This window comes from Oryctolagus cuniculus, chromosome 12 (genome assembly GCF_964237555.1).
Source record: "Oryctolagus cuniculus chromosome 12, mOryCun1.1, whole genome shotgun sequence".
Lineage (NCBI taxonomy): Eukaryota > Metazoa > Chordata > Mammalia > Lagomorpha > Leporidae > Oryctolagus > Oryctolagus cuniculus.
In genome coordinates this window covers 50,403,633-50,428,048 of record NC_091443.1, presented here as the reverse complement: position 1 = coordinate 50,428,048, position 24,416 = coordinate 50,403,633, and the positions used below count along the sequence as shown (strand labels likewise).

General features: G+C 42.6%; 1 protein-coding gene across 2 annotated transcripts in view; it reads right to left on the bottom strand.

Moving 5' to 3' along the window:
- The window catches only part of STXBP6 (syntaxin binding protein 6), a 281,718-nt gene that overhangs the window by 83,525 nt on the left and 173,777 nt on the right, over positions 1-24,416 (bottom strand). Inside the window, exon 1 of one of the 2 annotated variants that reach the window (XM_070053811.1) lies at positions 23,600-23,708. The exons of the other annotated variant lie outside the window; for it this stretch is intronic. The gene's annotated coding sequence lies outside the window, so the exon portion shown is untranslated. Of the gene's footprint in view, positions 1-23,599; positions 23,709-24,416 lie in introns of those variants that run through there. 2 annotated transcript variants of the gene reach the window in all.

The window sequence follows — 24,416 nt, the reverse complement described above, 5'->3', positions numbered from 1 at the left end:
ACTCAGCCATAAAAAAGAATGAAATCATGTCTTTTGCAACAAAATGAATGCAACTGGAACTCATCATGATTAGTGAAATAACTCAGTCCTAAAAGACAAATATCATGTTTTGCCTGATTTGTGGTCATTAATATACAGAACACACTACTTAGAAATTTTAAAAAAATGAAATCCTGACATTTGCAACAAAATCTATGCAACTGGAAACCATTATATTTGGTGAAATAAGCCAGTTCCCCAAAGATAGATATCATACGTTTTCTCTGACTTGTGGTAACTAATACAGTACCTAAAATGTAATGTTTTATAACTGACACTTTGAGAGTTGATGATTGTTTACAGCCCTTGTCTCTACTGTTGAGGAACAATGTTTTTTATTCATACTTTTTGTTGAACTCTTTAGGGTTCTTTGTAGGGTTAATCTTATGAGTATAAATTATACTGAAGATAGATCTTAGTAAAAATTAAGAGTGGGGATAGGAGAGAGAGGAGGAAGTGTGGGAGCATGGGCAGGAGGGAGGGTAGGATAGGAAGCATCCCTATGTTCCTTGTATACCTTAAATAAAATTTTAAAAAATATAGAGAGCACAAATATATATATGAGTGAAATTGACATTTTGAGAATTGACTATTGTATACAGTCCTTGTCTATATTCTTGAGGAACAGTGGTTTTTCTATGTACTGCTTATTGAATTCTTTATTTAAATTTTCTACTTATCGAATTATGGTTCAGCTTCTGATTATAAAATAAACTGAAAGTATGCCATTATAAAAATCAAAAAATAAGAAAGGAAGGAAGAGGGAGGGTTTGAGCATGGGCAGGAGGGCAGGGAGGATAGGAAGTATCATTATGCTCTTAAATCTGTATATATAAAATACATGAAATTTGCCCAACTTATATAAATAAAAATTTTAAAAAGCAAAAAAAAAAAAGGCACACAGTACCTAAGTTCTAATTATACAATGTTTAATCTGAATAACCACAGATCTCAAACACATTTTTCTTTCCTTTTTTTTTTTTTTAAAAAAAATTCATTTGTTTATTTGAATGACAGAGTGAGAGAGAGAGGAGAGAGAGACAGAGACAGACAATCAATCCTCCATCTGCTGGTTCACCCTCCAAATGATCACTACAGCCGGGACTGGGCCGGACTGAAGCCAGGAGCCAGAATTTCTATCCAGATCTCCAAGGTGGATGGCAGGAACCCAGTTCCTGGAGCCATCATTCCTTGCTTCCCACTTATACCAGCAGAAAGTTGGATGGGAACCAGGAAATCCAACACGGGATGCAGGCATCCCAAGCACTGGCCTAACCAGTTGTCCCCTCAATGTCCCCTAAATTTTAAGGAGTAATTGAGAAAGACTATTGAAATTCTACAAAAGCATAAAAATACATGCATTATAAAAGAAAAAAAAAAACCAGAAAACAAAAAATAACTAACAGCCCAGTAACTACTGGAGCCATGTCACTGAGGTAGGAAAGAAAATAGCTTCTTTTAAAGAAAAAGAAGGGAATTTTCATTTATTTAATTATTCACCATTTTTTTAAAAAAATTTTTTGACAGGGAGAGTTAGACAGTGAGAGAGACAGAGAGAAAGGTCTTCCTTTTTCCGTTGGTTCACCCACCAAGTGGCCACTACGGCCGGCGTGCTGCGCCGATCCAAAGCCAGGAGGCAGGTGCTTCCTCCTGGTCCCCCATGCGGGTGCAGGGCCCAAGGACCTGGGCCATCCTCCACTGCACTCCTGGGCCACAGCAGACAGCTGGACTGGAAGAGGAGCAACTGGGACAGAATCCGGCACCCCAACCGGGACTAGAACCTGGGGTGCTGGCGCTGCAGGTGAATTAGCCTAGTGAGCCACGGCACCAGCTAATTCACCATTCTTATCAATAATTAATGACCAACACTGCATAGAGAAGAACACATATGACTGGTTTTTGCTGTGCTATTTGTATCTGCTCTACAGTCCAATACACAATCGGTATTTATTACATAGAGAAGGAAATTGATAATCAGAGCCTTTCTTCAAAAAAAGACAAGAACAAAGTAAGAGTAAGGAGTTCTACACCCTAATGCTTTTGCTGTGATCCACTTTGATACTGGCATGAATACTTAGCATCACGACATTATTGATCCTTCTCCTCCCTACCCTCCAAAATCTGTTGCCCTCTTCCCGGCTCCAGGCCAGCTCTCAGCTGTGGATCAATATTTCTTTTCATTCAGACACCATGATCTCATTCGGTACACTTTTAGTTCCTTGCTTGCATTCAAGATAACCTGACCCTCAGGGTTTGTCTGATGGCCAATTCTATTCTAGTCGCCAACCAATTACCTTAAGAAGAGATGAGGGAAAGAGGAGAGGAACTGGACAAACAATCTGACAGAATCCATTTTCTCCCTCTCCCTTGAATGTTTCTGGCCTCCCACCTTGCCTTTCTTTCCCGGAGCTCCAGGCGCTCTTTTTACAAAAGAGCAACAGGACTTTGGTTGGCAAAAGCCACCCTCTGTGAACAATAAAAAGCCAGGCAGAGATAACAATTCCCAAACAACTATGGCCAGGTCCTGTAGGAAGGCAGCACAGTCCCCACTGAGTGTGTCTCCGGGCCTGCTCCCAACCTGCCACTCGGGACAGCAATGCCTGGGTCATTTGTTTCTTGTTCCTTTTTATCCTCTTGGTGTACACCTTCTTCAACTGTGAAACGATGAATCTGCTCCTACCACTAGGCTTGACAGCCATATGCTCTGCAATTGGTCTCCTTGGGTCTGTGGGTGAAAGACTGCTATCACATTCCTCAACTGTCATGTTCCAAGTTGTGCTCAAAGATACCGAGAAAACACTTTAAAAACAGGCTTACTAATTCATTATATTGTTTACAACATTATTCCCCAGGGGAACCAATGGAAGGTTTCCTTACTAGTTACCATGAGGGATTTGTTTCTGACATTGGGGGTGGGGGTGGGGGATGCAGCAACTAGGAAGAAGACTGAAGATTTCAAAAATTTCCCTGACAATGTTAAAACCTATTCCCGGGGCTGGTGCTGTGGCATAGCCGGTGAAGCCTCCACGTGCAGTGCCAGCATCCCATGTAGGCACCAGTTCAAGTCTTGGCTGCTTCACTTCCAATCCAGCTCTCTGCTATGGCCTAGGAAAGCAGTAGAAGATGGCCCAAGTCCTTGGATCCTGGCACCCATGTGGGAGACTAGGAAGAAGCTCCTGGCTCCAGACTTCGAATCAGCCCAGCTCTGTCCCTTGCAGCCATTTGGGGAGTGAACTAGTGGATGGAAGATCTCTCTCTCTCTCTCTTTCTCCCTCTCTCTCTGCCTCTCTGTAACTCTGCCTTTCAAATAAAGACATAAATCTTAAAAAAAAAAAAAAAAAAAAAAAAAACCAAAAAAACTATTCCCAACTCCTCTGAGACACAGGAATGCTTAGCTCACTCCTCCGTGTTTACCATGCTACTTGTCTACCAAGGCTTTGTGTCCCCTGTGCACAGAGAGGGAAGGCTGTAGCTGGGAAACACACAGGAGCAGTGGTACCATATCCCTACTGCACTCTGGGTACATAATTCACTGCTCTCCACCATCTGGTGCTGGGAATTCAGGCTCTATATGTGAGAATGAGCGGTGAGGGGAGACACCAAGGCAAAAATCTGGAAATAGTCCAGTCCTCACTTATTAATAGAAGAAACATTTATTAAAAATGACCAAATACAAAAAAGTGGGCCATGTATGGCTCAATGACAAGAACATGTCATGAACCAATGATGATGATGAATCTAATTCTGTACACCCAAGTCCTGAAAAAGATGAGAGGGGAGAACAGGGACAGCTAGAGGGCAAAGAAGATGACTTGGCAGAACAGCATTGTGGGCAATCCAACATCTGAAAGGTTAGATGCGTCACATTTCATAAAGTTTTCTAGATTCATCTACCAAAAGGGTGTTTTTAAACTTGCACTGAAAATCCAAAATGCACTGAGATTGTTCAGACATTATTCTATTTTTTTTACATCATTCTTTTTTTTTATTTATTTGAAAGTCAGTTAGAGAGAGAGAGAAAGAGAGAGAGAGAGAGAGAGAGAGACAGATGGATGGATGGATGGATCTTCCATCCACTGATTCACTCCCCAGATGTCCATAATACACAACAGTCAGGGTTTGGCCAGGCCGAAGCCAGGAGCCTGGAATTCCATCAGGGTCTCCCACGTGGTGGCAGGCTGGCCATCTTCCACTGCCTTCCCAGGCACATCAACAGGGAGCTGGACTGGAAGTAGAGCAGCCAGGACTTGAATGGGTACCCTTATGGGATTCTGGTGTCCCAGGCAGCTGCTTCGCCCACTGTGCCACAACACCAGCCCCGACACAGTTGTTCTTACAGTTGTCACCCCGCTGTGAGCTGCCTGCTTCACCACACACCTTCCTTCACAGGTGATGTTATCACTAGAAAGCTGCCTGGAGGCTGGAGCTCCTTCTGAGAAGTTTTGCAAACCTACACAGAAAGAATAGTGAGCATGTTGCTGAAAGTCTTACGCTGTAGTCAGCATGCACAGGCCACTAATTCAAGGGTAAATCCCAAGGGCAGCACGCTTGACACCTTCTTTGGAACGTGCTGGCTTTCTGAATCTCTCCATGGTGGGTGGCCAGAGCTCCAGCTAGCAGATGAAGTGCACACTGGCATACTCCGCAAGTTACGGCAGAGAATCAATCTGTTGTCTAGGGAATAGACTTTGTAAGGCACTCAAGTCAATATTTGAACCGCCATTCAAAACATCATGAAAAAGTTATTTAAATGCTATAACAAGAGAATACTTGGAAGCAGACAAAACGTGAAGAATGTCCAGTCAGAGTAAAACAACAAAGATGACATTCACAAATCATTGTTAAGTGAGCAGAGAAACACAACTTCATATTGATAGTCACTCATGACATGGGGGTAGCCAGTTAGACTGGAGCTTACCTAAACTCCCTGAAGCAGGAGAAAGACAGGGACATGACTCGAGAACTGTTTCCAGCAATGGTACAGATGCATCCTAAAAGCTAATAACTGTGGCTGGCACTCTTGGGCTGAGTAAGTGTAATATTAGGAGCAGACACAGTTTTGGTCATCACTCTGGAGTGTAGCTATCATAAGGGTGGGACAGGGAGAGGAGCTGCGCCTACGAGGGCTTGTGGTCACCTGCAGGGATGATATGCAAGGCTCATACACAAATATCCCCACGAATGGGGAAGATTCACTCTACTTTGCTCCAAATCGGCTCTAGCTGTCTATGGACTAGGAGGCGGAAATCCTGTTGTTAGTTCTCTCCTCCCTATATCTTGGAACAGTCCTCTTACCGTATGAGCCACCTTACTCTCTCTGAGGACAGGTTCCCACCGGAAGGGGCACTGCCCATCAATCCGGTCCCATTTCTGTGACTGGCCACTTAAAGGGACCGGGTCCTAACCTGCAGGACCTCATCCTGAGGTAACTCTGAGATGCCTGAATCTCAGGCAGACGTGCCTTAGGGCTCCTCCTCAGAGCCAGCGGCAGAAAATGAGCACTGTGCCTCGAGTGCTGCTCCTAGCCAAGCCTGCACGGACCTGCATCTGCTCAGCTCTCTCTCACATGACTCCACAGGGCTTTGTTACTAAGTCGTCCTCTTGTTCCCTTCCCCACCCCCAATCATTCGCAGCAAAGCTTCCAAGGCAGTTCAATAGATAAATACACAGAGCTCTTAAATCAGATCTCCCTAGGTAAATCAATAGATAAATATATAGACCTCTTAAATCAGACCTCCCTCAACTTCCTGTCTAACTAGTTCTAGCCCAATTCCTCTCCACTATAGATTCACTCGTCCATATAATCTCGCATGTATAATAAGCTCCACTTGATATATAATTCAAATTCAAGTACATAAAAACTATCAGCATTTTGAAAGTTTGTGTGTTTGCACGTCCTTTGAGCCAGTAACACTATTTCTAGAAACTGCTCCTGAGGGAATAGAGTGAATGTGATAAAGTTGTGTTTTTATTTTATTTATTTATTTATTTATTTTAGTTTTTGACAGGCAGAGTGGACAGTGAGAGAGAGAGACAGAGAGAAAGGTCTTCCTTTGCCATTGGTTAACCCTCCAATGGCCGCCGCGGCCGGCGCGCTGCGGCCGGCGCACCGCGCTGATCCGATGGCAGGAGCCAGGAGCCAGGTGCTTTTCCTGGTCTCCCATGGGGTGCAGGGCCCAAGCACCTGGGTCATCCTCCACTGCACTCCCGGGCCACAGCAGAGAGCTGGCCTGGAAGAGGGGCAACCGGGACAGAATCCAGCGCCCCAACCGGGACTAGAACCCGGTGTGCCAGCGCCGCTAGGCGGAGGATTAGCCTAGTGAGCCGCGGCGCCGGCCAGATAAAGTTTTTTTATGCTTATTTATTTATTTTCATCTACTTGAAAGGCAGAATGACAGGGAGGAATGGTGGGAAGAAGAGAGAGAGAGAGACAAGGAGGAAGGAAAGGAGGGAGGGAGGGAGCCAGAGAGAGAGGAAGGAAGGGAGAGAGAACTCGAGTTAGAAAGGGAGCTATAGGGAAGGGGAAGGAAGAGAGAGAGGCAGGTACCCAACCAGGCACCCTGCTGCCTCTCAGGATGCATCAGCAGGAAGCTGGGTTGGAAGCAGAGCAGTCAGGCCATGAACTGCTGCTCCAATAGGGGAAGCAAGCATCCCGAGAGGCTGCTTAACTTGCAAACCGCAATGCCTGCCCCCAAGGTTCTATTCACATGGCTAAGTCATGCCGTTACTTACAATAATGAAATACAGGCAATAATTTCAGTTTCTAATAAGAAGGGGTTGGTTAACTACATTCTGGTATATTTTCATATAACTGAATGCTACATGATGATTATAATGATGTAAAATACTTAGAAAAGTAAATTATGAAATAAAATGTATATCTCATAAAATCATACACACTTAACTGTACACGAATGTATACAAAATTTCCTGTGAATACTGTTTATTTGCACTTCACAAATTTTCTCTAAGTACACATTTTTAAAAATGAACTCTAGAATAGGGTTAGATTTACAGAAAAGTTGTAAAGATAATAAAGAGAATTCCTTTGTACCCCATACCCAGTTTCCCTTATTGTTAATATTTTGAATTATGCAGGAATATTTGTCACCAAATATGAATCCAAACTGGTATGAAGTCCATGTTTTATTCAGATGTCTACTTTTTAACATGATGTCACTTTTTGTTTTTCATGATCCTATCAAGGTTACCACTATTATTTTGGTAATAAAAATTATCCTGCTAGCTAGATACACAGCAGATTCATAGAATAGCGGATGTCCTAAACAGCACTCTGGCCTCAGAATCAGCCCTTAAGACATGCGGATCCATCTGAAAAGCCCATGAGAGTATTTCAGGCATGGAAAACCAAGACACTCTGTCAAAAAAAAAAAAAAAAAAAATGACCTAAATGGAAGATCTCCGTGAGTGAGATCCCAGTGGAAAGAACAGGTCTTCCAAGAAGGAGGTACCTTTCTCTGAAGGGAGGAGAGAACTTCCACTTTGACCATGGCCTTGTATAAATATGATCAGAGTCGGTGAACTCAAATACTTCCATAGCCTTGGCAACTCATGACAAGAGCCTAGGGTGATTACTGATGCCATAAACAAGAGTGTCAATTTGTCAAGTCAACAACAGGAGTCACTGTGCACTTACTCCTCATGTAGGATCTCTGTCCTTAATGTGCTGTACATTGTGATTTAATGCTATAACTAGTACTCAAACAGTATTTTTCACTCGATGTTTCTGTGTGGGAGCAAACTGTTGAAATCTTTACTTAATGTATGCTAAACTGATCTTCTGTATATAAAGAGAATTGAAAATGAATCTTAATGTGAATGGAAGGGAAGAGGGAGCGGGAAAGGGGAGGGTTGTGGGTGGGAGGGAAGTTATGGGGGGGCATTGTAATCCATAAGCTGTACTTTGGAAATTTATATTCATTAAATAAAAGTTAAAAAAATTATCCTGCTAAAAATTATGATCAAGGAAATTCTGAAAATTTGTCACAAACCATGGATGGAGACAGTGCTCAAGGTGGCTGAAATCTCAAATATGAAGCATGCAGCTGCTGAGCCAACTGCCTCCCGTGAACTGTGTGGACATCGGATCCCCTACTCCTGTAAAGTCCCCACGCTGAGTACTGTCAAATCCTGCTGCTCCACAGAGGTCGACTTTATTACAGAAACATGGCCCACTGAAATTGCTGGCCTGGCTTTAGTCCCTGGCGTCTCTGTTGTGCTGTTTTGGTTCCCAGAGCTGGCTAACTGACCATTTGTTCTGCCCTAGTGTCTAATTCCCCCTGGGATCACTGTACAAATGGAAATGTCATACTATCTTCCTTAGGAAAGACTGCTTTTAAAAAATGTTTTGAATTGGAACTTTCCTACAACACAAGCTCTGAAGTAATTGGCAAACAAAAGAACAAAATAACAGGCTGTGTTTAAAACATGGGGATGGGGGAGGGGACAGCAAAAACCCTCTTTTGTTAAAAGGCTGCTGCCTCCCCCTCTTTAAGAAATCTTGTCACTTTTTAGCAACTGTACAGCTTTCGTGCAAATTGGGTGTATCTTATCTAGTACAAAGAGAAGGAAGAGAACGCCCCAGTAAGCTCCTGGGGTTCAATGGAGCCATCAGCCACTTGTGTTCTGTGGAGTGAGACCAGTTATAGCCTCATGTGATCCTTCAAAGATATGCTAGGAAAAAAAAAAGGAAGAGTTTCTGTATGTGAGGACATATTTATATCTTCACACATAATTTCAAAGGATTTTGGTTAAAATTACCTGAAGAATTGCTGCAGAGAGCTTCAAATTTCCATCTTTCATTCATCACAGAAATCCCAGAACAAAAGGTAGTAATAGCTCTGATTCTCAATTAACAAATTTTCATTTTAAATTTCAAGGAAACATGTTTTGATTTTTTTCTCCCAAAGGACAGTCGTTCTAATATAGCTTCCTTTTCTAAACACAGTAAAACAACAACAACAAAACAAAGCTTTGCCTACATAAGCCAAGAGTCAAGAAGAAGTGGGCAGCACTCGCTCTCGCTGAGGTGGCATTTCAAAGACTGCATGCACCTTTACAACTGCCCCAAGAATTTACAGAGAATGCTCTGGCATCAAGAAGTCCTGCCAAATCACTCTTCAGTGCCAGTTTTCCAAAAAAAAGTATGCTTTTATTCAGAAAAACATGCAGATCTGTAATATCTGTCATTGATACTCGTTATAAACCCTTCATTTCCATAGTTGTGCCCTGTGAGAGGCATACTCAAAATAAAACACTGAATTCTAAACTCTTCACTGTGCCTCGATGTGGCTTTGCTTTCATATAAAAGTCACAAAAGAGGCCGGCACCGCGGCTCACTAGGCTAATCCTCCACATTGCGGCGCCGGCACACCGGGTTCTAGTCCCAGTCGGGGCACTGGATTCTGTCCCAGTTGCCCCTCTTCCAGGCCAGCTCTCTGCTGTGGCCAGGGAGTGCAGTGGAGGATGGCCCAAGTGCTTGGGCCCTGCACCCCATGGGAGACCAGGAGAAGCACCTGGCTCCTGCCATCGGATCAGCACGGTGCGCCTGCCGCGGCGGCCATTGGAGGGTGAACCAACGGCAAAAAGGAAGACCTTTCTCTCTCTCTCACTATCCACTCTGCCTGTCAAAAAAAAAAAAAAAAAAAAAAAGTCACACAAGAAATACTGATGTTTAAAATTCTGTGGGAAAAGATGTAAGGAATTATGTAGGAGCATAAGAAAGCATAAGGAGGCATCATGAAATTTTGCCAGGAAATGCAAGAAACCCCAAATCAGTGTCTCTACCTTCCCTGTCCGTGTTCTGCTTTTGCCCAGGCATAGAAAATTATGCATTCATTTAGAAAGAAAAAGTCTCAAGGCTTCAACCTGGTCACTTAGGGTAAAATAAAACTTAGTGCGATATCTCTAAAAATCTGGAAGACCAGAAAGTTCCCGTGATATATCAAATTTTTACATTCACCCAAGAATACTGCTTCTTTAGAAGCAATAACAACTGGTATTTTAGAACTGACTGCCACCTCTTCAGGTGTTGCTGAATCGTCTCATGCTCCAACTAAGAGTCCTGGGCAGACAGTCTGTTTTCCTATACTCAAGATCTGGCAGCCACAAGGCCACAGGGCAAGCTGGGCAGGCTTGCTGTGGGAGAGCAGCTCAGGACCCCGGAGATGCCGGGGATGGGCAGGCCTTAGAGATCATTACTCCCAGAGGGAGGCCCCTGAGTGCCCAGAAGGGCAGACTTTCCCACGTCATGCACTCAGGCCCAGTTCTGGGTCTCCTGGTATCTCTAGCATTAAGAGCAGTTTGACATGTTAGCAACCCACAGATGGATGACATTCATTCTCCCAGACGTCAGTACAGAGTCGCCTGCTTCCTGAAATCCTCTCTGTTTATTCAGAGTTAAGTTCAAACTGATCTTCCCTTAGTATTTTTGACCTCTAAGTATTTTAGGTTAAAAGGACCTTAAAGAGCACTGGCCTGGTGACTCCTCTGTGATGTGTCACAGGAAATACACTGCCTTTTGTGGATGGGAACCCATTAACTCTATGTACAGAGACACCTGGCTGTGTGCTTGAGTCCCAGCATAAATCTGGCTGTCTTTCATGTACGGTCCTCGGACAGAACTTAGTCTTCGAGAATCTGCCCTCATCCAGGGTAGACAAGCCTAGCCTCTCCCCCAGTGTTTGCACTTTGCCTTGTCTCCTTACTCAACTGCTCTAATTCCTGGGCTCCTCAGACTAGGATCTCCTTCAGGGAAGGACACAGTCTCACAAATACTTTCTGCACATACCTTGCTGGAAAAAAGCATTAGCTATTTTTTATTTTTCAGTATTTTTGATATTTCTATTACTCTTTGCTATAACCCTCGGTTGGTGCTGGTTAAGAACACTTTGCTTGGAGTCAAACACAGCTGTCTCCAAGTGTCTTATCTGTTACTTACCTTTACAACTTCATGCCTCAATATCATTATCTATAAAGTATCGATGTTAATAGTAACTACGAATTTGAGTTGCTGTAAGGATCATAAATAAGACAATGCATTGAATGTCCTTTAGTTCAGGGACTGACATATATTAAGCACTGAATAAATGTTGGTTATCAATATAATCATCTCTGGGAAATCTCTGATACCTAGAACTTGTCAAGTTCAGATTAGATGTTCTTACTACTTTTAAAAAGAATCTTTTAAAAATTGTTATATTTATTTACGAGGCTGAGTGAGAAAGTGAAAGACAAAGTGCTCCCATCTGCTGGTTTACTCCCCCAAATGCCCAGAGTGGCTGGAGGTGGACCAGGCTATGCTGTGAGTGGAAAATTCAACCCAAGGCTCTCATAGCTGGCAGGGACCCAAGTGCTTGAGCCACAACCTGCTACCTCTCAGCATTCACATTTGCAGGCAGCTGGAACCAGGAGTAGAGCTGGAACTCGAACCCAGGTACTCTGATATGGGATGCACGTATCCCAACCAGTACGTAAACCACCACGCCAAACGCCTGCCCTAGTCTGGAATTTAGTAGTGTTAGTTGCCTTGTGGATTGCCAATAATTCACCATTATGATCTGTTATTTCATATTAATTTTATTTATATCTTCTCTGCAACACTTCATGGAGTCTAGACTTATTCCTGACTTCCCTGGTCACCATGATTCTGTATCACTTTATGCTTATACCATCTACATTTTAACTATCTTAGAATTAAAGAAAAATGACCAATAAAGCAATTTAGAAGGATTTGCAACAGATGCATAGATAAGTCTGGATTAAAATAGAAGTTTCCCAGTTCCCAGAATACCTTGCTATTCCTTGAATCCAATCCATACGTATTGAGCTTTGTGTTCTACTTTCTGAACTCTCTCAAGAGGCAGCTGAACACTGAGAGAGAGAAACCCCATGTGCTGTATTTCTAAACTACAGGATTTCATCTAGCTTCTGCTTTACACTGAATGATGTCAGGGTTCATATCCTGCATGAGAATATAGTTTTGGCCGAAAAATGTTTTTCCTCCACAAATTTATGAGCCCTTGACAGTTAAGGCCTCAACGAAAAATCTCCTAAATTATTGTACTAGATAAACCCTTTCTCTACTCTTTGGTGTTTTATTTAACCATAGTTTTTTTTTTTTTAAACCATATGTTTTGAAGGGTTTTGAGAGAAAGAAAGAAAGAAAGAGAGAGATCGATCGATCGATTGATCGATTGATCCCTTCTGCTGGTTCACTCCCCCAAATGACTCTAACAGCTGTGGGGCACTAAATTCAATGTGGGCAACAACAATCCAACTATTTGAGTCAACCACTACCTTCTAGGGTCTGTATGAGCAGGAAGCTGCAATCAGGAGCTGCAATAGGAGATAGAAGCCAGGTAATCAGGATGTGGTACCCACAAGTGTCCTAATGGGTATCACAGCTGCTTGGCCAAATGCTGGTCCCTTTAGCTGTATCTTTTGTTAAAAGGTAGGTCATGTAACCATCTGATTTTCTTCTCAAAACAACCAAAACTCTGACCCTGTTAACTTATAATCACTAGAAGCTAAGGGATTTCAAGCAAACATTATACTTGGAACACATTGCCACTATTAATGTTTCTACTTCTCTGATTCAATTTTAATCTCTTTCCTCATAGCAGAAACAAAAAGGTTTATGTTTTAGAAGAAATTCTCTCTCCTCAGCTCTCCTTCCAAAAAATCTATATTTGGAATCAACAGTCAGTGGTTTGAAACATTAATGGGGCTCTCCATTGAGCCATTACCGGCTTTCTTTTTGTTTTGCAAACAGGGCTTATTAAATCTTTGCTGTAGGCACCGGGAATGAACAGTAAGAATGTGCTGATGTGAAAGGTTGCACTGGAATCAAGCAAATCATTTCGGATTTGCCACAACTTCCCAACATTAAATACCAAAAAAGTGCATTTGGGAAGCAACTATGAATTCTCATCACATAAAACGTATGAAAAGCAAATCAAAAACCCACCCCTCCGCCTACTCTAGGGGTTTGAGGCAGAGATGTTGGTTGCAGATGCTTCTTACTTAGTATATTCAAATATCGTGTGGAGAACAAATCTTTGGTACTAGCGTGGTTTAAAGTATGCTTTGCTAGCAGAGAGGAAAAGAAATCGGTGTATATTTTATAGCATAGAGCATTTTAATCTTTTAGCTATTGCCTATTGTATTTTAAGCTTACACACACAACACAGTTAAGTTCAGTGCACACCTTTTCAAGACACACACTACACCATTAAGTTTAACTAGTCAAGAGAAGGTATGGAAAGCAAAGCCAAAATCCTTCTCTTCTTCATGTTTCATAGACAAGTTAATCCAATTCCATTTTAAGACAATGGTCTGTATATATGCTTTTACTTGTGACTGCTCTTAAACTTGACTGGAATGATAATAGGGAGATTATGTTTCAAAGGCACAATCTCAAAGAGGCAAAAAGAAAAAAAATGGAAGAGAATGCAATACCAACAAAATTGAAATAAAGATTATACAGAAAAGACCAGGAATTAGAATTCTTTTGGACTTCTTAAAAGCAACACTGGAATCTAAGATTTACAGGGGCAACACCATCAAGCTTTCAAAATAAATTTATATTTTCAAATTATTCTCTTGAAATAAATTGAAGCAGATTATAAAAGGTGTTCAGTCTACAGTTAGCTCCTATTTATCCCACAGAGGGAACAGAACTATGGAGAGGTTGATTCAAACTCACAGCTGATTGCCCTGTCCTTTATTTAAACGTGGCACTTTTCGAAGGCAGGAGTTTGGCTTGAGATGCCTGCATTCTGTATCAGGGTACCCGAGTTCAAGCTCTGGCTGCTCTGCTTCTGATACCAGCTTCCTGCGGACGCACACCCTGGGAGGAAGCTGGTGATGACTCTACTGGTCTGCTCTCTGCTACCCACACGGGAGACACTGGTTGAGCTCCAGTCTCCAGCTTTGGCCTAGTCCAGGCCCAGCTGTTGTGGGCATGTGGAGAGTGAACTAGTGGGTGGAAGATCTGTCTTTGTCTCTTTCTCTGTCTGCCTCTAAAATAAAATGAAAACAAAAATTTTAACAATTAATATTTGTCACTTTTCTTCCAGTTTAGAACTTGATTCCTGGTTAGGGTCGAATCAGCCAGGCAGGTTGTGTCTGCCTCAAGTGCTGCTGTCATTCTGGACTGTGCTCTGAGTGCATCCTGTGTGTTCCCTTTGCCTCCTTCCTCTGCTGAAACCCATTTCTTATTTCTCATGTTTCCCTCTTAATCAGCTTTGCCCATTCTCTAGGGATTTCCTAGGAAAGGACGCATAACATATCTTGTGCATAGATACCCGGGGGCAAGATCTTGGGTGGGGCTGGAAATAAGGCCTAAAATCAGATTAGGAGAGATTGTCTCCACCAGTCACGGCATCCTTCTATTAAGTTTATAAACATTTTGTTTTCAGGCAAAAATGTACCAAATTTAAAAAAGGATGGAGCAATCAACTGGGAGTTTGAGTCCATCTCTCCCCTGCACTGCCCCCTCTGAAGGGTAAATAGTGGCCAACCTGACCTGGAATATTCTGTTTATGTTCTGTACACACTTAGGCTGTATGTGAAAGACAAGAAAATGTTATTAAAAGATTAGTAAAAGACTACCATCTCTTTTCACACTAAAGCATCATCACTCATTCATTCCCCGCCTCCCCCCTGCAACATACACAGTAAAGAAAGGAAAATGTGAGAATTCCCAGGAAATTAGAACTAATTTTTAATACTGCCATCCATCTCATTTAACTAAGTAGAAGTAAACTAGTATTTTTTCCACCCACCAATGGAATAAATCTTGAGGGCTCCCCTACTTCCTTGAACACTTCAAAAAAGTTACCTAGAATAATGGTTAGGTTGATTTGAACATTGATTTGTTCAACATATACACAAAATCCCCAAAACCAAACTGAAAGATAACACTAAAGGGAAGACGTTTGATGTTTCCATCACAAAACTTCTTCTAATGCCTCGAAAATGCAATGCTTCTTCTACCTCACAATTTTTGGGTGTGAAGTTTTGTCTTCCTGGAATGCCTTTTCCTGCTCCTTCATTTCTTTATTAAGCCCCACTAATCCTTTGGAGGACAGCTCAAAAGTTACATCTGCCGGGAAACTTTCCCACAACAACTCCATGACCAGTTCCATTCCCTTTAAAAATGCTTAGGGCTCAGGGCTGGCACTGTGACGTCACATGTAAAGCGGCTGCTTGCGGCGGCGGCGGCAGCATCCCATGTAGGCTCTGATTCGAGTCCTGGCTGTTCCATTTCTGATCCAGCTACCTGCTAATGCACCTAGGAATGCAGTGAAGGATGGCCCAAGTGCTGGGGCCCCTGAATCCAGGTGGGAGACCTGGAAGAAGCTCCTGAATTCGGATCAGCTCAGCTCTGGCCATTGTGACCATTTGGGGAGTGAGCAAGCAGATGGAAGCTCTCTCTGTCTCTGTAACTTTCAAATAAATAAATCTTTTAAAAATGCTAATGGATTTTAATACTTTTATTTCTCAGCACTTATCTCTGTATATAATATAATTAGATATTCTTGAAATTATTTTAGTTTATATCAGCTTTTTTGGTAGAAGAGTGCAATTAAAAGTTAATTTTGGTGCAAAAAACTCTGAAATATACACATAGAGCAATCTTCAAAATGTTCATGAAAAATGGGCCTGTGTTATGGTGCAGCAGGTTAAGCTTCTGCTTGACACTGGCCCCTATACCTTTCTTAAACACCCTCCCCCCCAGCCTTTGCATCCTATGTAGCAGTGCCTATTTTGCACATGCCTGCATCCACAGTGTCTAACAATGCAGGCAGCCAATAAGCAGGTAATACATGAATGTCAACAGAGGGGGAAGAAAGACAATGAGGAAGAGACAAACAGAGGGCAAAAGGAAGGGGAGAGAAAGAAAAGTTCTAAGTACTAGCCCAGAGTTCAGGTGGCAGTATTTCATTTATCATTCATTTGTGCATCTTTCTGTTTGTTTATTTTGCTTTAGAAATTTCAGAGGTTGTCAGAGGGTTTGGAAAAGGAGCCAGATATTTGTGACCTGTGGTAAGGGCGAAATAATTGTGAGAAGGAAGAAATCTTGGGGCTGTATCGTCAGATGGCAGTCCTGGCGCTGGGCCAGTCACACCCCTGGGGTTGCAAGGCCCCTTCTTCCCAGAAGAGTCACACAAAGGGCAGGGCCGCTTCCTGCTAGACATCGTCTCCTGTGAGACTTAGGAGCAGACTCCCTGAGCAGGTATCTGAACCCTTGCTCTGAACCTCTGCCCTGGGTGTCATCCTGACAACATTCGAGAGAACTCTTTGGGCAGTGCAGCTCCCACACCGGCTCCATCAGGCCCACAGACTCCAAGCTGCTGAGCTGCGATGGACCATGTGGAAGAATATCAAATGTGGGGCACATGGCCAAGATGGCACCAAGCAGGGGTCTGGAGTGAGAGAGGAAAGAGCTGAGAGGACCCCATGCACTCGCAACTATCAACTACTGTAACTAGAACTCCCACAGTTGTGAACAGGGAGCAGAAAGAGCCTCGTTCTACACATTCTGCTGCTCTGAAGAGCTCTGTGGGGAGACACCGAGCAAGAAAGAGTCCAAGAATGGAGCTCTCAGCAGTCAAGCAGCAAGGGAGTGCCTGTGGGATCACCTCCCAGGGAGGGGATGGGGCCACCTGCCCACTGCTCTCCGTGGTGGCTGCAGACCCCAGACACTCAAACGTCCAAGATGCTGAATGCCTCCAAACCACTCACTTCGACTGAATAATAACAGATAACAAAAGGGAACTGGCATTTTGCATGTATAAATACAGCTCTAACAACAAAAACCACAGGAGTTATACTCAGGAAGTGAGCACTCACTATGTGTCAGGTCCTATTCTAAGTCTGTGCAAGTTAACTCACCAAACTGCATTTAACATGTATTTACTTATTTTCATTTTATTTGAAATCGAGAGAGAGAGAGAGAGAGAATATCTTTCATCTGTTGGTTCACTATCCAAATGCTTGTAAAAGTTGGGGCTAGGCCAAGCCAATGCCAGGAGCCCAGAACTCCATCTGGGTTTCTCATGTGGGTGATAGAGACTCATGTGCTTGAGTAATTACCTGCTGCCTCCAGGGCGTGCATCCTGCAGAAGCACAAAGCTGGTTTGGAAGAGGAGGAGCTGGTACTTGAAACTGGCACCCTGACATGCAGTGCAGTTGTCCTGTGTGGCAACTTAACTTGTTATTCCAATGCCTGGCCCTTAACCTTCACCACAAATCTAAAGAACTTACCATTTTTTGAATCCATTTCACAAATAAAGAGTATCCAGAGGTTAAGGAATTTGCCTAGGTCACACAGCTGGTGAGGAACAGAACAGAGATTAAGGCCTGGGGCCACCTGGCTTCAGGGTCTTTGCTGTTACTCACCACCCAGCGCTGCCTTGCTAGGGTGGGAACCCCTAAGCACTTAAGAGTGTTAAACAATGAACAATTTATGAAAACAAAAAAGAATCCATCTATGCAAAACATGGGGGATTAAAGAGGACCTGTAATTTCTAATTATGATGAAAATCTCATGGATAATTCCCAACAGAGAATCACAGTAAAAGCCACTGGCACTACAAGGGATGTGCAGTGATCAACTATTCCATTTTCTTGTCTTCAAGTGGGAATAAAATATGCACCTGCCCATGAACATTTTCCCAGAATGCCAAAGTTAGAGAATAGACTTCCTTAGTAACATTCAACTTCAAGATCACAAACAGAACATTTTAAGGGACAAACAACTTCACAGTAAAATAATCGTTGGTTTGAACTCTGCATCTGTCACTTCTTTTTTGAGGAAGTGGCATTTTTTTTTTTTTTTGACAGGCAGAGTTAGACAGTGAGAGAGAGAGATAGAGAGAAAGGTCTTCCTTTTCCATTGCTTCATCCCCCAAATGGCCACCACAGCCGGTGCGCTGTGCCAATCTGAAGCCAGGAGCCAGGTGCTTCCTCCTGGTCTCCCATGCAGGTGTAGGGCTCAAGCACTTGGGCCATCCTCCACTGCCTTCCCGGGCCACAGCACAGAGCTGGAATGGAAGAGGATCAACTGGGACAGAACTGGCGCCCCAACAGGGACTAGAACCCGGAGTGCCGGCGCCGCAGGCGGAGGATTAGCCAAGTGAGCCATGGTGCTGGCCAAGGAAGTGGCATTTTACAAGAAAACCCTATAATATAAAATGGTGATAATATATAAATAAAAATGAAAATCAGGACTGAGGATAATAGAAATAGGCAAATAACATCAAATGGTTCCAGACTAACTCATATTAAAGAATTTGGACTTTTTTTCAGAAAATTAAGTAGGACTATTATAATTAGGCTTACATTTTAGAGCTTTAAAAGTTCTGGCAGAATTGAGGATTTCCTTATTGGAAAAGGAAAGACAACGATTAATCTGGAAAGCATCTCAGTGTCTCATGAGAGAACAGCTGTAGGCCAGAAACAAACGTGTGTGAAATGACCAGAAGTTAGAAGTGACTTGAATGCAAAGGTGAAAGAATTGGAAGAACAAGGTCAACAGTAAGACTTCTAGCTTGGGGAAAGTGACAGAGGATGGTGTGGTTAACAAGGAAGGGGTGGTCAAAGGAGGGGTATCAGCAGGGAGGTGCTATATTGGCCTGAGTTTAGGTCAGGTGGAAATATTTACCAGGTAGTCGGGGCAGGATAGACCGGAGACTGTCTAGTTAACAGGGAGAGACCCAGGGCACACAGTTCTATCAGAAGCAGAAGGCAATGCTGGTTAGAAAAGCTCAAAACAGATTCCATACCACCCAATGCACAGAGCATCCTGCGTATTTTTAGGCTATGCTCATCACCTGAAAGCTTGCTTTGTTCACATGTGTATGCTTTATGGGCTACTTACATACCAGTGTCTCACACTCCGCTGTCATGTAACTCTTCTTTAGATGCAAGCCCCTCTTCACCCAGGCTAAGGAACTTTTGCACTGTGCCATAGGGCAGTTGTTACCAAGCAGGTGAAAGACTGATGGAGAATGAAGTTTCCTGCTTGCATAACTTCCTTGAAACTTTTTTGAAGTTTTCCACTCTAACTCCCATCTTTATTTCCCATGTTTTTCATGTTCAGAAAAATTTATTTGATTCCTCCCATATTATATCCCCATGGATTTATGATATTTGCCTCAAACCTGGCTGGCTATTTTTCTTTACCTCTTATGCATTCGTTCTGGCCTCTAACCTAAGATTCTTTCTGAGTAAATGATGCCAAGTCAATACCTCGATTTTCTTTTCTTTTTTTAAAATTATTTATTTATTTATTTATTTATTTTGACAGGCAGAGTGGACAGTGAGAGAGAGAGAGAGAGAAAGGTCTTCCTTTGCCGCTGGTTCACCCTCCAATGGCTGCCGTGGCCGGCGCGCTGTGGCCGGCGCACCATGCTGATCCGATGGCAGGAGCCAGGTACTTATCCTGGTCTCCCATGGGGTGCAGGGCCCAAGCACTTGGGCCATCCTCCATTGCACTCCCTGGCCACAGCAGAGAGCTGGCCTGGAAGAGGGGCAACCGGGACAGAATCTGGCGCCCCGACCAGGGCTAGAACCTGGTGTGCCGGCGCCGCAAGGCGGAGGATTAGCCTAGTGAGCCACAGCGCCGGCCTCAATTTTCATCTCAATTACTAATCCTGGTCTATGTGTTAAGCACCTACCTGTTCCACAGAAATGTTTTCCTCACTGAAACTGGTCTAATTTATAGCTGGTCAAAGCGTGGTATTTTCCAGTACCAACAGCCAAGGAGCAAGGAACAGAACGTGCAGATTTCTTTTCCCTTGTGAAATGACTATTTGATTGACGATAGCCATGAAACTAATTATAAACCACAAAGAATTCCCACATTATGATGTTTATTCCTTTCCATTTGTCTCCCTACAGAAGAGTAATTTAAAGTGATTAAAGGGGCCAGCACTGTGGCAAAGCGGGTAAACTCGCTGCCTGCAGTGCCAGCATCCTATATGGGTGTTGGTTCAAGTCCCGGCTGTTCTACTTCTGATCCAGCTCTCTAATGTGGCCTGGGAAAGCAGTGGAAGGTGGCCTAAGGACTTGGGCCCTGCACCCTCGTGGGAGACCTGGAAGAAGCTCCTGGCTTTAGATTTGCACAGATCCAGCAGTTGTGGCCATCTGGGGTGTGAGCCAGCAGATGGAAGACTTCTCTTTCTTTCACTCACTCTCTCTGCCTCTCTGTAACTCTGCCTTTTAAATAAGTAAATAAATCTTTTTTAAAAAAAGAGATTTAAATGCAATGTGCTTGAATTCCATCTAGAGGACCCATTTGTCAGCTCTGACTTAAAAAACAGGTGTAGACTTACTGGCCTCTGTGCCCAGTGAAAGGAAAGACATTACTAGGGGTTACACTGAATTTCGCTTAAAAACTCTGGGAGGGTCTAGCTATTCATGGTGGTATATCCTCTTGTTGGGCATGATTCCAAATGTCAAATGCTGTCTAGCAGTGGTCCAAACACACAGAATTGAAGTTATACTCATTCAAAATCAACATAGTTAACAATTAAAAAAAAAATCCTCTCAAATATATGAGAGAGCAGAGCTTCATTTGCATAAGTTGGGACATTGAAAGCCTCAAAAGCAGTAGTTGTCAGAGCATGAACTCTGCAGTTAGGTCCTCGTGCCCCCTACAAGTGGTGTTACCATGGACACTTCTCTGGGCATAAATAACGCAACAGCAGCTGGGACTGGAACTGGCACCCATATGGGATGCAGGCCCTGCAGGTGGTGGCTTTACCCTCTCCGCCACAGCGCAGGCCCCAGTTTTTCAGTTCTGATTCCAGAGGCCTGGCATAGCTCCTTGTTTTAAGAACAGAACCTCAGCTGCTCCACTTCCGATTCAGCTCTTTGCCATGGCCTGGGAAAGCAGTGGAAGATGGCCCAAGTGCTTGGGCCCCTGCACCCGTGTGGGAGACATGTAAGAAACTCCTGGTTCCTGGCTTCAGATTGGGGCTGTTGTGGCCATTTGGGGAGTGAACCAGAGGATGAAATACTTCTCTCTCTCTCTCTGCCTCTCTGTAACTCCCAAGTAAATAAATAAAATCTTAAAAAAAAAAAAAAAAAAGACAGGACCTGCTATCAGATTTCTCATAGTCAAGGAGATGAATCAGAAGAGTTTAAGTTGTCAAGGACCTTCTCATAGTAACTGCTTGCATGCAGTGACTTAAGTGCCAGTCAAACCTATGGAAAGCCAGTCTCTTTGGAGGAAGGAGAGAGAATCCAGGAATCTGCATTATAACAAGTAGCATTTCATGCATATGAAGATTTGATAACCACTACTCTAGGAGCTCATAATTTAGTAGAAGATACACACATCCAAGTATAAGCTATTCTAATACTAGGCAGTTGTTCAGGGGAGCCATGATAAAGACGTGGAACAAAGAGGCAGAACTAAAGAGAGAAGTCATTCCAATCAGGAAAATCTCAGAGAGACTCCTGAATCCTTGGAATGTGAGACTGGAAGGTGATTAGAAATAACAGCAGAAGATACCTGGGCTAGGAGTAAGGAGAAATAGGACATAAGAATTGTCACGGGTGAGAGAACCAGCTAAACAAAAGCATTGGGGGTAAGCAAGTGTGGAATACCTCGGAGCAGGTAAGTGTGGTTGGGACCCGAGTGAAAGGGATTACGGGGTAGGGTTACTGCTGTAAGTAGAGAGGAAGGAAGAAACACACACAGCCGTATGAAATACAAGATGGTAGGTCTTTAACACCAGCTGGAGTCTAGTTCTACTGTTTCTGCCATGAACAACTGTAAGAGATTTGTGCACAGGAATCATAATCAGCTTTAAGCTTTGAGAAGGGAAATCCAGTATGGTGAATTGGAAAGCACTACCCAGGCCCACAATCCCTTATCTACTTTCCAAAATACAGAAAGCTTTGCTGGCAAAACCTGCACCTGTCATGAAACTAAGTGGGGTTACTTATAGTGAATGCTGATCCAACTCATTGTGAACATTCATGCATGCTGATATAAAAATATGAATGTGTTTGATTAAGGGTGCTGCCCCAAACCCCACTGCAGATATTACATTAAATTTGGGTCATGTACTATATAACATTTCTGAACTCAGAGAAATTCTGAATTCCAAAACTCATCTGAGATGAAGGCCTGGATGATGGTTTATGGATTCCCACAAATAACAGAACAGGTTCAGTATCCTCTTGATGCTTTGAAAGACAGAGGGGCCTTTCACAGGGTGATACATAAAGGAAGGTACTCAGTACCATTGTTCTCAGTGGCCAGTTTCCTATGACCATTTAATCTCTGTGGAAGTCTGGCTAAAAGGAAAGGTGTTGACGGAATAAGTGGTTTGGCTTCTGTCATAAGAATAATTATCAGCCCTTACTTCCCTACCTCTTTCAGTATAGACGAACAAAGTCTATAATTCTGCAGATTGGTAAATAAGCGGTGAAGGCTGCTTTATCTTTGCACAGCTGTCTGTATGCACGTGTTTCTGTACTCCAAATCCAACAACATCAGGGCTGCAGAGCGCCTTAGAAATACTTCAGTTCAACAAAGAGATGGGGAAAGCTCACCTCAAAGGTTGTCACAGCTAACACTTCCTGAGCACCACAGGTTTCCTTGTGACTGCATCTCTCAGAGGCCAAGGGGTCCATCTACTGTGACCAGACATTGACTTACCTACGGGGCATTTTTAAAATACGCCTCAACCACGATTCCCCTAAGTGTGGATGCACCACTAGGGAATAGAATGGAAGCCCACTGAACTGCATGCTTTTCTAAACACGTACAGGTTGAGGATCCCTAGTCCCAAAATTCAAAATTCTCTGAACTCTCAAACTTCTTGAGCACTAATGATGCTAAAACACGCACACACACACACACACACACACACACAATTGGGATTTCAAGAGCATTTCAGGTTTTGCAGCATTCTGGAGTTCAGCTCTTGGATCTTTAGATTAGGAATGCTCAGCTGGTAAGGTCTATGCAAACACTCCCAAATTTGAAAAACTAAATCTGAAATACTTCTGGTCACAAGCATTTTGGATAAGGGATACTCAACCTGTACTGAAGTAGCCAGAAATTTATGTTTGAATCCAGACCATCTCGATGACTCATATGAAGAAAAGCTAAGGAAATACCAAAGCATTTTTTCCTCTAAAGGTATTTAGATTTATCTAAAGCACCAAGTTATAGATACGTGTTTGTATATGTAAACTCCTAGAAAAACATGGAGATTAATAGAACTAGATCTTACCAAACCTCTACAGAGTGAATAAGTCCTACAATTAAAAACTACAGAAAAAATTCAAAATGGAAAAGATGTATAGATTTAACTACAAGTTCTCATTTATTTTGGTGTAATTTTAAAATAATCAAAAAGAAAAATGAGGAAATATTCTTATTGCCTACTGTATATTTAGGTCCAGCATTCTTTCCTCTACAAAGAAACTGCACAAATTAGTGAGAAAAACACTAGGACTCCTAAATAACCAGGTTAGAAACACGAATAGACATTTCAAAAAGGACAAATACCTTCAATCAGCAAATCCAAGACAAAAAGTCTAGGCACCCACAATGAAACATAAATGCAAACAGCAGCAGTATCCGGGTTGCCTACCGATTTGTGTGGATCGGAAAAACGACGACAGTCAGTGCTGGTGCCAGAACGTGATGAAACAACCTGATGTACTCCTCCTACTGGCAGCAACAACTTCTGGAAGTTCCTTGTAAGACTCAAGTTCTTCAAACTATTCATATCCCTTGACCTAGTAACTTCAGTTTTAGAAACCTACTCTAAAAAAATAAGGAACCCTGTAAACTTTGAACATGGATATTTATTGCAGCGTTATTTATATAACTGGAAAACTATTTTTAAAAACCACCATGTCCAATAATATATCAAAAGCAAATAAATCAAAAAGAATATATTCAAGATGATATTATGCAACCAGTGAGGTGATGCTTAATTAATCTTAGGTAATAACGGGAAAGTGTTTATGACTGAATAACAAATGAAAAAAGGTCAAAATTATTTATACAGAATGATTATAACTTGGTAAATAAATGAGGTCAATCTCTGAATATAAAAATATCAGAGTGATTGGAAATAAAACAAAATGATTATATCTGAGTGGTGAGTGCATGAGTTATTTTTTCTATTCATTTGTATTTTCTAAAATATCTCTAGATATTATACATAAATTTGATTTAGAAACTTATCTCAATGAAATTAAAGCATTATAGTCAATAAAAAGTCAATTCTAATTTATCTCCCTCCTTACTGCAGTAAGATGTTGTAATATACTTCCTAGGTAATACAATTCAAGTTAGCACGGATATCACAGGACTA